A 13,261-nucleotide genomic window follows, 5' to 3' on the forward strand; every position below is an offset into this window, starting at 1 on the left:
TAATATTCAATTTCCTCTGCATTTGCATGGAAAAGGAGCTGGAGAGCGCATGATCATTCATTTAACTATTACGTAAATATGTCTATCTAAGATCACACGGCTTTCAAGCCAGAGTTCAAATACATGTTTAATGCATGAGAGTATGATGAAGAAACTTGTGAACTCACAGGTCTCATAGCCCAGTCTCAATCAGATACGAGCTTGGTGTAAATATGTACAGTATCGTGTGCTTTCAATAGCACCATGTCTCCAGGCAGCAGTCTGACATCAGCAAAGGAGACAGGTGGTTCCCTTTCCAAGCCGGGAGGGGAGAATAAAAGGAGTTAAGACAGTGTGTAAATATAGCGATATTTTTCCCTCGGTGTTTTGCTACAGTTTTCAGCCCTTAATGAATCTTCAGTGCATGAACAATTCTCATAACATCTTTGCTACAAATCAGTGAGTGGATGTCATGTCCTAAGATATTTATAACCTTAAAGGTAGTGGTAAGTGATACTGTTTGGCAGCCTTGGTTTAGAAGTGCTGAAGATACTTGCCTTTTGGTTTCATAAGAAAGGAGCTCCAAAAAGCCACAAAACCTCAGTTTCCTTGCTCTAAATGTATCCCTTATAGCAGGTCACTGTTACTAATAATGCCTGTAAGAATGACAAACAACAGTCAGTCACAGGCACAGAGTACGTCACAACTGCTTTTAGATAGCTCAACTTTGTAAACTCTAACAGTGTGAGATATGCTAAACCCTGCACAATCCACAGTAGTTTGATTTTGAATCTCACATTACAAGAGTTCACACGTACACTAACCTGCATATAGAATAACCCAATTCGGCCTTTCTTTCTATCTGTACATAAATAGATACTTTTTTTTTACACAGTGACAGCCACTGCCTCTTAAACCATTTTCTTTTGTTGCATTTCCTTAGAAACACAAATCTTGTTCCTTGGCAGCAGTTGCTGTAAGTGCTGTACCACATGCCCAAACTAGTTCTCAGTCACAGCTTTAATTCACAGTAAGTGGCACGAAAGGAGGTCAACACTTCTCAGAAACCACTTTCAGTTCTTTGCTGCTTCAGTATCTATTCTATAAAGCCATCCGCCCTAACAGAAAGAAAGTTGTTTCTTATATTGTGTCCCTTGCTTTTTTATTATTGTCATCTTTATGGAATGGGCTGCAGAATGTATCTGATGGAATAAAAGAAGATTATTCCTGGAACCACATTCCTGGTCTCCCTTTTGCAAGATCCTAAAAATATAAGCAAAAAGAAAATAAAAATTAATACTTTCTGCAACAAAACCAAAACGCTCCTTTCTTTTTCAGTGCAAAAAGACTTTATATAAATGGCATCTTGCAACTCAGTGTCAATCACTGTGTCTTACTTTCAGTTCAATTTACTTGCTTACAGAATGATTGGTTTTTTTTATCAACCCGACCAAGACATCATGGAGCTTGAAAATCAAACAGCCTTCTTTTTGCCATGATGCATCACTGGCAAGAGGAATGTCCTTGCTGACAATATTTTGCTGTCACATTTGCCTCTACAGCTTCACTGCCTTCTCTGTGATCAATGAAAACAGATTTTGACCTCATCTATTTCATTTCAGACCATATTCTGCCCTGAGGCACATGAGTACAACCTATCATAGTTATAGTGGCAATTGGGGCAGAATTTGTTCCTTTCCTGACAATTCAATATGTGATTCATGAAGCAGAATTGAATCCAGCTCTCCTTTCCTAGAGCTCCTCTGTTTCTTTGGCATTAGCATCAGTAAAAAAAGAAGCAAAGATGAATTTATGTTGGTCATATCAGCAGAACTGCCTGGGTAGTCAATAATCAGACTGCTCGGCAAGATGCTACTTGACCAAAAGTTAGTTACTGTATTTTATTTAAACAGTTTATTCTGTACTCTGCTTGCTTGCTTGACTTTTCCCTGTGTTTTTTAACTAATGGGATCGTAAGACCTGGAAAAACACCTCCTAGTCTTGAACATTTCTAATTGGCTTAATAAAGCAAACTGAAAAAAACATAATCCTCTCCACAACCATCACCTTAAAAAACATACCCATACTACTAGATGTGGAATACACAGTGTATTCACAGGGTATGCAGCACTAACTGGATGATCAAGTTTCCCATTAATCTCCAAGACAATGGACCACTTTTGAAAATACAGGCTCCATTTCTATTCATATGACCCAAAGTGCCAACACCTGTATACATTCTTTCATACAACTCACTGCACAGCTGAGGTGAACACACTTCAGCACACACGGCCCAAAATGGACGCACGGGAATGCCCTCGGATGTGCAGCACTCCACTGACCAACCTATGCTGTGGGGCACTCCCTCTGCACGACCTACAGAAGGAGGAGGGTCTGCTTGAGACCACCTTCAGAGCGTTGGCGCTTCAGAGCCAATAACAGGAGCTCATGTTGAACCCTGGAGGTCCCCAGTGTCTCCATGTCTCACTCAAGATGACAGGCCTCACATGCATATATTGTATTATAATTTTCTGCAGAATTCAGTTCCCAAGCAGGTTGGAAAGGTTGACATCACTTTGAAAACCACATCTAAGACATGTAATGAACTGCATACAGGAGACTAATCTATAGTAAATTTGATGTACAGTAAAAATAAACTCCTTAATATAACAAAAGCAGTAATCAAAACATATTGCATATTAGGCCTGCAAAGCACCAATTATCTGATGAAGAGAAGTAATGCGAGATAGTTACAGTTTCCTCAGTTATTTAACTATTTATGCCAATGGAAGTCAAGGAAAACAATGCCTACAGAACCACACATGAAAACTCACATGAAGGATTTCAGCCAAGATTTGAATTTAGATTTGAACATAAGGAGAAAAAACTATTCAACAATAAAACAACAAAAATAAAGGTCACAACCTCCAAATCCTGCTGCATCTTGCTACTGTACTGGTTATGAGAATACAATTTTTGGAAGTAAATTATTTTAATTTCCCTTACCATTTAAGAAAAATGCATTCAAAGCAAAACACTGAGCCTGATCCTGCCCTTCTGCAACCCCATCAATAACAGCCTTACCACACACTAGAGCGAAGAAGGATTTATCCTTTCCCATGGGCCATGCTCTGAGTTCTTAATTCAACACTATATTCACCAACTTGTTCAGTGAGATTAGCTGTGGTTTCAAGTGTTATTCACTCAGGCAATGGGTCTACAAACACCCTCTTGCTCTGTATTGCCAGACCAAAGAAGATATGAATAATTTGGGACACATTACCAAAGGCTCAAAGTATCTTCTGTGGGGTTTTCTTTGGAGTGAGAGACCTTCCTGTGTGTGAAAATTGGCCTTGTAATGAAATAAATAGGACTCACTTCTCTTCCTTTCCTTTTTTTAGGTAGCATGACCTAAAAAAGGATTTGCAAACGCACTTGGAGAGGAGAGAGAGAGATCTTGTGTCTATTGGATTTTTGTTTATTTTCTGCAGTTATTACAGAGAATTTCTCAAAATTCTCAAACATCTGTGAATCTTATAAGGTTCATCTTTTCAAAGTGCAGTGTGCCTAGCTTAAATTTCTTTTACTTCTTAGTATACTTATTACACTTACTGCAAACTATCCAAATGCCCACACAGTGCTTTAAATGGGGCTGCAAATATCCCTTGGATCACCATCAGCAGAAAGCTTCTCTTCCTAAAGGAAAGTAAAATTCAGCGCGACTTTTTGATCTACTATTTGCTGTTTTGTAAAACTGCAGGAAAACTTCTGCCTTAAGGGCCGAGCCCTGCTCCTTCGGCACTGAACCAGACCAAGAGGGGTCTGTCTGTGTGCCGCACCAGAGTCGTGCTTGGAGGCAGAGCACGACGAGCCTGCCAGAAGTGCTGATTCACTGCAGACACCAAAGAGGCTGCTTAGTAGCTAAGCTGGGGGGCAAAAAGATGGCACAGAGGAGAGGCATCTTCATCAGTGCAAATAAATAAACAGGAGGGAATGCCAGAGCTGTTGCAGAGACTGGATTCCCCGAGACCTCTGCTTAATACATGCGTGTTAGTTCGCTTATTGGAACAAAACCTGTTAATACAGCTCTAGCCATAGGGGGGGGAAATACTTGCAAATGCACAGAAGTCATGTAAATCAGAACTGCTGCTCTATTTTACAAGAAAATTTCTCCATTAATAATTTCATGACTTAGAGCAAATGAGCATGGTTGGAAACAGGGGACCCTGCTGATACTAATCTGAAGGCATAGGATACTTTCGTTTCTCTCTCACATATATACCAGACATACTCCTTGGCTCAAATTTGGGTGTGGACTAGGTGCTTTTGTGGCTAAAACACCACCTTCTAATTTGGTTAAGCCTACTAGTAACTTTTTTTGGTTTGGAGTCGCAAAATGTTGCATAAACCCTCCAGGATTTTAAAATCCAAATTCTCAGAGCTGTCACATTTATAATTAGAACGATCTGATACGACTGGCATTAGTGTGAGGTAGGAACATATCACAGAGGGCCAAGCAGACAAACTAAAATATTTCTCACCGTTAGAAAGGGAATTCTTCCAAGTAGAAATGTCAGTTGAGTCACAAGGGCTCTGTGCAAAAGTAGCACCTCTTCATCCTCATACCTACTCTTAGAAAGTCCTGCACTGTTGCTTAACTTAGTCCCACAGACCACACCACTTACCAAAGCCCTGACAACAGCCCTGGCTCCCCGTGTTAAACCCAGATTCTCCTCTGAGTAGAAAATTACTTTTCTCTAAGTGCAGGTTGTTTCAGAGCTACCTGTAACGCCCCCAGCCCATACATAAAGACAACATGTTCATATTGCACATAAAAAGAGATGTCCCCACACTGAAAAAAATGAGGTTTGATAAAACACCTTGTCACAGAATCCCTGGATGCAGAGCCAGTTGCAAGTGTAACCTTTTTATGTGCTGCTGAAAGTACTTTTCAAGTTGTTTACCTCCATATTGGAGAAGGAGAAAAAGGAAGTAAGAAAGGAGGGGAGGAGGGAGGGTACACTATTGTAGCTACTGAATCAGCAAACAAATGAGCGAGAGACAAAATGAGAATGGCTGTAAGGAACCTGGCACCATCAGCATGTTGAGTGAAACAATAAAAAAGAGCCTGGAAGAAAAGAGAAACACTGAATGCAGATACTAATTTTTCCTTTTTTTTTTTTTTTTTCTGGAAGAGGATTTATGATGCTAGATTTCAGTTGCCTCTTAATAACAACACCTGGCTAAATACAAATGAAATTAATTTTACAGCTGCAATCTTTCCACATTTTGCACATGGTGATTTGCTGAAAGAAACCCTATCACAAGGTGTAAAAAAGGAACATAAAACATAACATGCAATATTTTTTGAGAGACATCAATTGTAATTATATGAAACCTAACAAAGCTGCTCCAGGGAGAGGTGCATAGAGTTGCACAGCAGAGAGCCTGGCCCGCCATGCAGATGGCAAAGCTCCATCCAGGCAAATACAGTGGGAAGGCCACAGGGGCTCACATGTATCAAACAATAACAACGTGTCTCTTCCTTCTGCCATCAGGTCACTGAAACCAATATGAAAGTGGCATGGAGATGAACATGCTATGGTCAGGTATTAGGTTAGAACTTCCTACATGACCTGAAATTACAACCATCATCCCTCATACCTCTTACTTCCACGTGACAACCCCCATCCCATATCCTAAACTAAATCACTGGTCTCAAAAGTGTTACTAGCACAGTATGTGTTGTTGCACTCTTCATTCCAATGTATTTAGTTTTTCTTGAAAATCAGTAGAAACTGATCTGTAACATAGACCTGGCATTAAAACACACTTCTGACTAGCACTGTACCAGTGCTGTGTGGAAAGCAGAAATGACTCCTCCAAGAAAATATGAAAAATTTCTGAATACTACATCTGAGAAACAAGGTGTGATACTTATTTCAGTGTTAGGACAGGAGTAGTTTACCTGCTCCTTCCTCTCCTTACCCCATGATCGGACTCTGGAAAATATTTCTGTTTCACTGCTTGGGAGAATGAAAGATGGTGCTGTCCTTTAGTCTGTGTACCACACCTACAAAATACATTTCCAGGAAAGTAGTATTTTCTGCGTTGCTTTCTGGTGGTGAGGGTCATATTATTAATGCATTTGGCTCACCTTCCTGCAACCAGGCACAGATACAACAGGAGAGGAGACCTGCAAACTGGTCACAGTTGTACTGAGAAAGCATCGGGTCCTTTAAAACACAAAATCCACAATTTCATGAAATGGGTCAGTGCTGAACAAAAATCTTCTTTCTTGGAGTTAAAATAGGCAAGTTGCTTTCTGGTATTTCACAGGACTCACATATTATCACGAACATGATACACGTTAACTATGTTATAGCACCAAAAGGTCCCAATTTTTTAGATTTTGCTCTTCTTTGAAACTACTAGGCTCTACACTGGCTTGAACACATGGAAAGATATTGCCCCTGTGAGAAAGCAAAATAGTATACCAGCTTTCCTGGATAAACTATGGGTAGACTATGAAATGTGAACAGATGTCTTTTAAAGTATGAAGAATGACAACCAATTTTTAAAAATATGCTGAAGAAAACTCTTTGTAAGCTTTGGTTTTTTCCTTGCTTTGGTTTTCTGTATTAACACTTGGGCTTGCACTCAATATTAATCCCTCCCATATTTCTCAGCTCTTGTGTAGAAAACACACCACAGTCCTACAGCTGCGGCATTTCGAAGTCTGCACAACATGCTGTACATGCCATTGGTTGACATTTTATTGACAACAAAGGCCCGCAGCACAGCAGTGCTTTTAGAGATGGGATTAACATAATGAACTCTATCTTCATGGCTTTTTCATGGCATTTCTTTATATAAAAGAGTGAAAAAAGACCCAAACTAGAAACAAACATTTTTTTCCTCTTCTTTTAGGACACAGTCCCCTCTGAAATAACTGTACGCTCCTAAAGGAGAGAAAAAGTCTTTAAATAAAGGAACACATTTGTACTTGTAAGAAGAATGTAACTGCTGAAGAACTAGGGGGAAAAAAAAGTACTGACCTTTCTATGAGGCAAGAAGAGCTCAAGTGTGGGGCCTGCACTAGTACAACATTATAGCTGATTGAGTAAACTCCATCATGAGATAGTAACATGAACAATGCTGCGACCTCCTACCACACAGGGACAGGCTGAAACAATTTTACAGCAATGCAAAACACCAAGGTTTCAAAATTCTTAAAACTACATGTACAAAATCCAGCAGGTATTGCTTTAAGTCAGTCCCAAGTCAAATGGTCCTCATGCATGAGCAGTACGCACAAACACAGCCACTGAACCCAGCCTAGGTTTGCCAGATGCCCCGCCCATGTTTGCAGGATAGTCCTGAATGCAGGAAAGAGAGTAGCACCCTGAGCAGGAATCAGCAATTTTGTCTGCAAAGCTCTGATCCTCCCCTCTTAAAGCTTCAAGAAAACTCTTCAATGAAAAAGTTCTTGGCAGAGTTTTCATCTGTTCTTGGCTGGACTCGCTAGCCAAGTCTGAAGCACACAGAGATCTGGTTTATTTTTGTCCTAGTACATGAGTAAAACCCCACAATATTAATGTTTTTTACAGAATTAAGTGGAGCAATCACACAGACATCAGGCCAGCTTGAATGTAATTGCTAAAAAATGAATTTAGACAATTAGGAATTATGGTTTCTGACTTTTGCAAATTTTCTTTCTTTTCTTTTGGTCTGTCCCTTTCTGAAGTCCTGTATCCCAGCCTTCCTTTTAGTAGCCTTCTACAAACACATGAAAAAACTACCTATGTATCTACATGAGGAACTTATTCAGCCCCTTTAGTGGGTGACAACAGAAGAACATGGCAATTTGGTATGAACTCAAACTGCAATTTAATCAAATTAATGTTGCAAAGGTGCCTTAGTAAGACATCAAAGTAAAAAAAAATGGCTGTAAAAAAAATCACAGTGGCCACCAATTGCAGCAAAAACCTGTCTGCAGCCAAATTGCCAGCAATAAACTAAAACATTATATCCACTTAGAAATTAAAAGGTGCAAACTAAACATGCAAACTGCTTACAAAAATGGGGCAAATTACCCTGGTCACTGTGGAAGTAGAGGGTATTCAGCAACTTTCCTAAAAGTTCTGTCAACTTGCAGAATCATAACTCAGTTTCTCTAGGAAGTTCTGAGATCCTGAAAACCAAACACATTTGCGGACCATATCCAATCCCTCCACCCTGGTTCACAACCTTTGTTTAAGGAAGACAAGTAATCTGTATTATGAAAAAAGGCTGTGCTCATTTTCCTAACGTACTTTCCTGTGACTTTCACCCTCAGTTATATAAGAGTGGGAAGCATGGACAATTCATTCTTAATGCTAGCTCAGTCCTGGCCTCTCCTGGGCACTGGCTGAAAATAATACTAAACCATGCTGAATCATTTACAGTAGCTTTATGATGTGGATTATCATTCAGCAAGGACTGACCTGACCTCATCACACTCATTTCATGCAGCAATGCAGACTGGACTCCAACCAGAGTCTAACAAATGCCACCCACATTTGGCACCAACACAAGTCATGCATTCATGTAGAAGGCTCACTCATAGAATAAAACTGCTTTAAATTTATTCTTGAACTAAACTTTCAGTAATTGTCATATCCTTGCCTCTTCTGTCAGCATGGGCAGTGCTTTAAAACTGTAAGCTGCTCAGACATATATGCAGTTTTTTGTTTCAAGCAGCTTCCCTACTCTTATTTTCAGAAGGGTATTAGCCATTATGAGAAAATATTTTGTTAATCAATGCTTCCAGCAGTCACACAGATTTCTAATGCCTCTGCTAAAATAATGGTCCTTTATTCTGCTTCTTACTCTAGACAGAGATTCTGGTCACAAGGCATAGGAACAATTTACCTTCTCTTAGACACAAGAGATACTGTGCTACAACACAATGCAAAAATGTGAGCTCCTCAGTCATGCAGGACCTGGTCATATGGCTGCCCACTGAATTCCTTCTCTTTCCACCATCATAAAAGGGAGTACAAGATGCTGTTGCCATTTATATTCCACTGATTACACAAGCTATTTTCATGGCAGGACTCTGCTGTTGCATTCCATCTCAGAGGCTGAATGGATTGAGTTTTTTTAGTGGATTCTATTAAAATAGATGTTGGTTCCAATAGGACAAATTCATCAGGTAGGGAGCTTTTACAATGAGTCATTTTAAGGTAATCTTTGTACACATGCTCTTCAAATAGCTTGAACTCTTTGAATGATAAAAGTACACAGAAACAATAGTAGCTGTGAGTGGAGAAGAAATGTTTTAAAAGCTGGTTTTGTTAAATGTTAAACCAGAAAACGAAACTCTGATTTTAGACTGGATTTTTCTATGTGTATTCCCATCCTTACTGATTTCTTTCTAGTATTAAAACTAAGGGAAACAAAAGTTTTAATTGCAGGACACTTTCAGTTTTACTCATGAACTGTCACTATCAATCATTTATGTTTTCTAGTGAACTCCTACACTAAATAAAAAGAGAATATAAGAATAAATCTTTTAAAAGGAATCAATTTGCTGCACATCAATCCCTGCAGGCCATGTGCTCATAAGTCAATAGTTTAAAATGAAAACATCTGATCAAGGTAATACACCTGTTAAAGGAGCATAAAATTCCAAACCCAATGGTAAAATATAAAGATTATGAAGCCTCTTAAAGGAGCCATCAAAGTAAACTATTACACAGATACATCTGCTTCATACCAGCACCTGCTCCATCAGTGCCACTCACAATAAATGAGCATTAGGACAAACACTTCATAGAGCATCTGCAGAAAAATAGTTTTTTTCTGAAAGTAATTCAGCTCAAGAAAAGAAAAAAGTAATGATTTAGCACTGCATGTGCTTTCTAATAAAGTATCTCCAAGCAAGAAAAATATTAATGATCTGAGCACATCACGAATCTGCACATTAGCAATTTATCAGTCATGTTTTACAGACGGAGCAACTCCGATACACGATAGGCAGGGTGAAGTGACCAGCATGTTTCAGCGTGTTGAGAGCTGGGCTCAAGCACACTCCAAAGCTCACAGGGAATCAGTACTATCACTGCTACTATGAGTATTACTATTACACAGTTCAACCACTTGTTCTCTTTTTCCTACCTCAGCAGCTCTAACTTTTGCAGTTTTGCTGGAAGAGGAAATAAATCCCCTCACCAGCACAGGAATCCTTGCACTTTTCCAGTGTGTCATTTCCCCCCTTTCCTTCTCAAGCAATACAAATCCCACATGGAAACTCTCTGCCAACATACTCACTTATGCATGGGCTGGTGGTAGAGCCAAGGGAATTTTTGTTTCTCTTTTGTTTCCCTCCTTTTTTTTTCTTTTAATTTAAACAAAGAGTGTTCATGGCTACATCTGAGGGACTTTTGAGCCCCTTTCCAAAAGCTTATGGGCCTTTTGAGTCTCAGTTGTAATTAGTCTCAACCATGTTTTGTAGTGCTTGTGATCCCAGTTGGGTTTGGCCCTGAGTTTAAAATGGAGGGAAGGGTTGGTACCTGGTTTTCCTTCTCCAGACTTTCTCCACCTTTCTCACTTATTTTCTCAGGTTTTGCAGACATGAGAGGAAGAGAAATATAGTTGCATATACAGGGCCATGGGAGCAGCACAATTTCTCCCAACACCTGGCTCCCAACCAAACCAGCGGCCAAACCTCCTCTGGCTTTACAGCCCTGGGAAAGGCTTTCACAACAGTGCTAACACAAATTTCACACTCCTGCATCTTCCCTTCGTGCAAAAGAAAGCTGATCCCAATACCTAAACTTTATGTCCCCCTGGTCCCTGCCCATGGATGCTGCTGGGGGGCACAGGGTGCCAGCAGGCAGCTCCCAAGGGGGGAGAGAGTGCCTCCCACCCAGCAGCACATGGACCCACATGAGGTCCATGAGTGTGAACTAGAGCCCACCAGTGTTTCCCTTTTTGCTCCAGAGGCCACTGGTGTTAACGTTACCCTCCACACTACCACATGAGTAATGCCACTCATGTGACCAGAATTTCCAGGTGCGGAATTTAAATTCTTTGCACCTTTGACTTACCTCATGAAGGAGAGATGCCATGGCCCCAGCTGCCTCAGCCTGCCAGAGACCACAGTCCTTCACCAGGAACCCAAGCTTTTTCATCTGGGACCCTCAAAAAAGGGCATTTAACACATTTGTCAAAGTGGTTGAACAGTCAGGGCCACTGTCAGGCTTTATATAATGCTGCATTTTTGGCATTGTTTTTGAAATGCCCGGTGCAGGTGTCAGCCTGTTTAAAGGGTACAGTATGTGTGCACACCTCGCCTTCCCCGTCAGCACACGAATTGTTACCTCTCAGAATGTATTGCCTTGGCACTGCTGACATTTATGTAGAACAGTGAGGTCTATTTTGCCAGCTATGACTTCAGCGTCATTCTCAATAACTTTAAAAGATCAACCATAACAGAACAAAAAGGCTTCTGAATTTTATTGGCACGTGCTACCACAGGAAATATAAAATACAGGCACCTGTCACAACTGATCCTTCATTTTTTGAAAAAAAAAAAAAAAAAAAAAAAAAAAAAAAAAAAAAAAAAAAAAAAAAAAAAAAAAAAAAAAAGAAAAAGGGGGGGGAAGCAACCATAGCCTGCAGAAGTGCTCTGATCTGTAAGACCACATTAAAACAGAGGAATGATTCAAAAATAGCCTTGTGTGAAACATGGCACCAAAGGTAAGTGCAGTGAAGGAGCACTCCCAGGCAGGGCAGGGCAGGGTAGAGCAGGTGCCTGCTTCGGGCATCACTCACAGGGCGACAAAGCTGCTCTGGAAAGAAGGGGTTAATATTAGCTGCGTGTTATACTCAGCGATGCCTTAAATAATCATCACATGGCTTCTGTAATCTGTTCCATGCTGTCAGCGCTGGGTTAGTCATAATAATATCAGATAAGAGCTGTTCAAAGTGACATACTAACCAACATGAGAGCCACATGACTTTCTGGCTACATGGCTGCCCTTCACCTGAACTTTGGCTTAGATAGTTTTATACCAGCACAAGGTGCACTGACGTCAGAGTGACTTCTCTGCATCGGTGGTGGAAAACCGCTGGCACCCCCAAGCACCCCACAGCCCGTCCTCTGCAGACAGGAGGTTCTGCTGCTGGGGCACCCTCTGGACATCTCCCTCCATTTTTTCTAAGCTGGCTGCAGGGTAAGGGAGGCACTTCTGGTAGGGGGCATGCGGGGTGACTTTTCCTTTTTTTACCACTACTTCCTGCCTCTCCCCTGCCTCCTCTGTTGCAGGCAGCCAAACAGAAGAGCAGAGAGGCTGGGGAGAGGCAAAGCAGGAGGACTAACCCTAGCTGGGGAGCAGGAGGGGGAGCAAAAGCAGGGGAGTGGTACTTGAAGGGAAGGAGGTGCCACAAGGAAAAGCAGCAAGGCTATGAGGATCTGCAGCAGGGAGGGCAAAAGTGGGCAAAGAGGGAAAGGAAATATTAGAAATATATATATAGAAATATATATATTAGAAATATATATATTAGAAATATTAGAAACGGAGAAATTGGTGCAAGAAATCACGGTTTAAAAAACAAGGCCAAAACTAGTTGTTGCATGCCTTGAAAGACATCAAAAACAATGAAAATGCAAGAAAATGCAAGAGATCCAGCATTCACAAGGTGCCCACGGCCAGACCCAGAGAAAGGAAACAACTTCCTCTGTATCTTATGCACCACAGCTCCTACTCAGCAGCCACGTCAGCCCAGGGGGAGTTAATGTGATCTCCCCAAATAGCTGTCTGCTGTTTTCTTTTTTAGGCTAGAGAGATGCCTTTTTTTGTTTGCGGGTGTAAAGTTTCCTGCACAATCGTGCCTTGGTGTTCCAGAAGGCTAAATAAATACAAATAATTAATAACATGAAGCCCAATCCAGCAGGAGGCTATGAGCTGGTGCTGAGCAAACCACGGAAATGGTACAAATACCCTGTTTATAGAAAAGGTGAAGGGAAATCTGTTGTGGAGTTACAAGAGGTGTGAAGACATCTTTCCTGACAAGTATTATGTTATCCTGCCAGTGCTCCAGTGGCACAAGACTGCTCGTGTCCTACGGCTCCACTCTCAGGCTCTACTAGGGTGCACCTCAGTAACACTGCAGAGCTCCAGCAGCTGCCAGCCTGGCCGCACTGTTTGGAGCAGCTCTCTGGAGAAGGCAGGGGGGACAGCTGGACCGCCCAGAAATGAGAAGAGCTGAGCAGGCTAGTGCAGAAGATCAGCTT

General features: G+C 41.1%; 1 protein-coding gene and 1 long non-coding RNA gene across 3 annotated transcripts in view; both read right to left on the reverse strand.

The window, feature by feature from the left end:
• The window catches only part of PPARGC1A (PPARG coactivator 1 alpha), a 368,606-nt gene that overhangs the window by 81,787 nt on the left and 273,558 nt on the right, over nucleotides 1–13,261 (reverse strand). The gene's annotated exons all lie outside the window — the stretch shown is intronic.
• LOC113984064 overlaps nucleotides 1,135–13,261 on the reverse strand; it is a 174,436-nt gene continuing 162,309 nt past the window's right edge. Inside the window, exons 3-5 of one of the 2 annotated variants that reach the window (XR_005562882.1) lie at nucleotides 6,137–6,215; nucleotides 3,592–3,675; nucleotides 1,135–1,242 (exon numbers count right to left, since the gene is read on the reverse strand). This is a non-coding gene — a long non-coding RNA (uncharacterized LOC113984064). Of the gene's footprint in view, nucleotides 1,243–3,591; nucleotides 3,676–5,967; nucleotides 6,053–6,136; nucleotides 6,216–13,261 lie in introns of both variants that reach the window. The other variant, XR_003539388.2, reaches the window with a different exon arrangement.

This window comes from Pipra filicauda, unplaced genomic scaffold (genome assembly GCF_003945595.2).
Source record: "Pipra filicauda isolate LSUMZ 115617 unplaced genomic scaffold, ASM394559v2 scaffold169_size1572857_pilon, whole genome shotgun sequence".
In the NCBI taxonomy this organism is placed as follows: Eukaryota; Metazoa; Chordata; class Aves; order Passeriformes; family Pipridae; genus Pipra; species Pipra filicauda.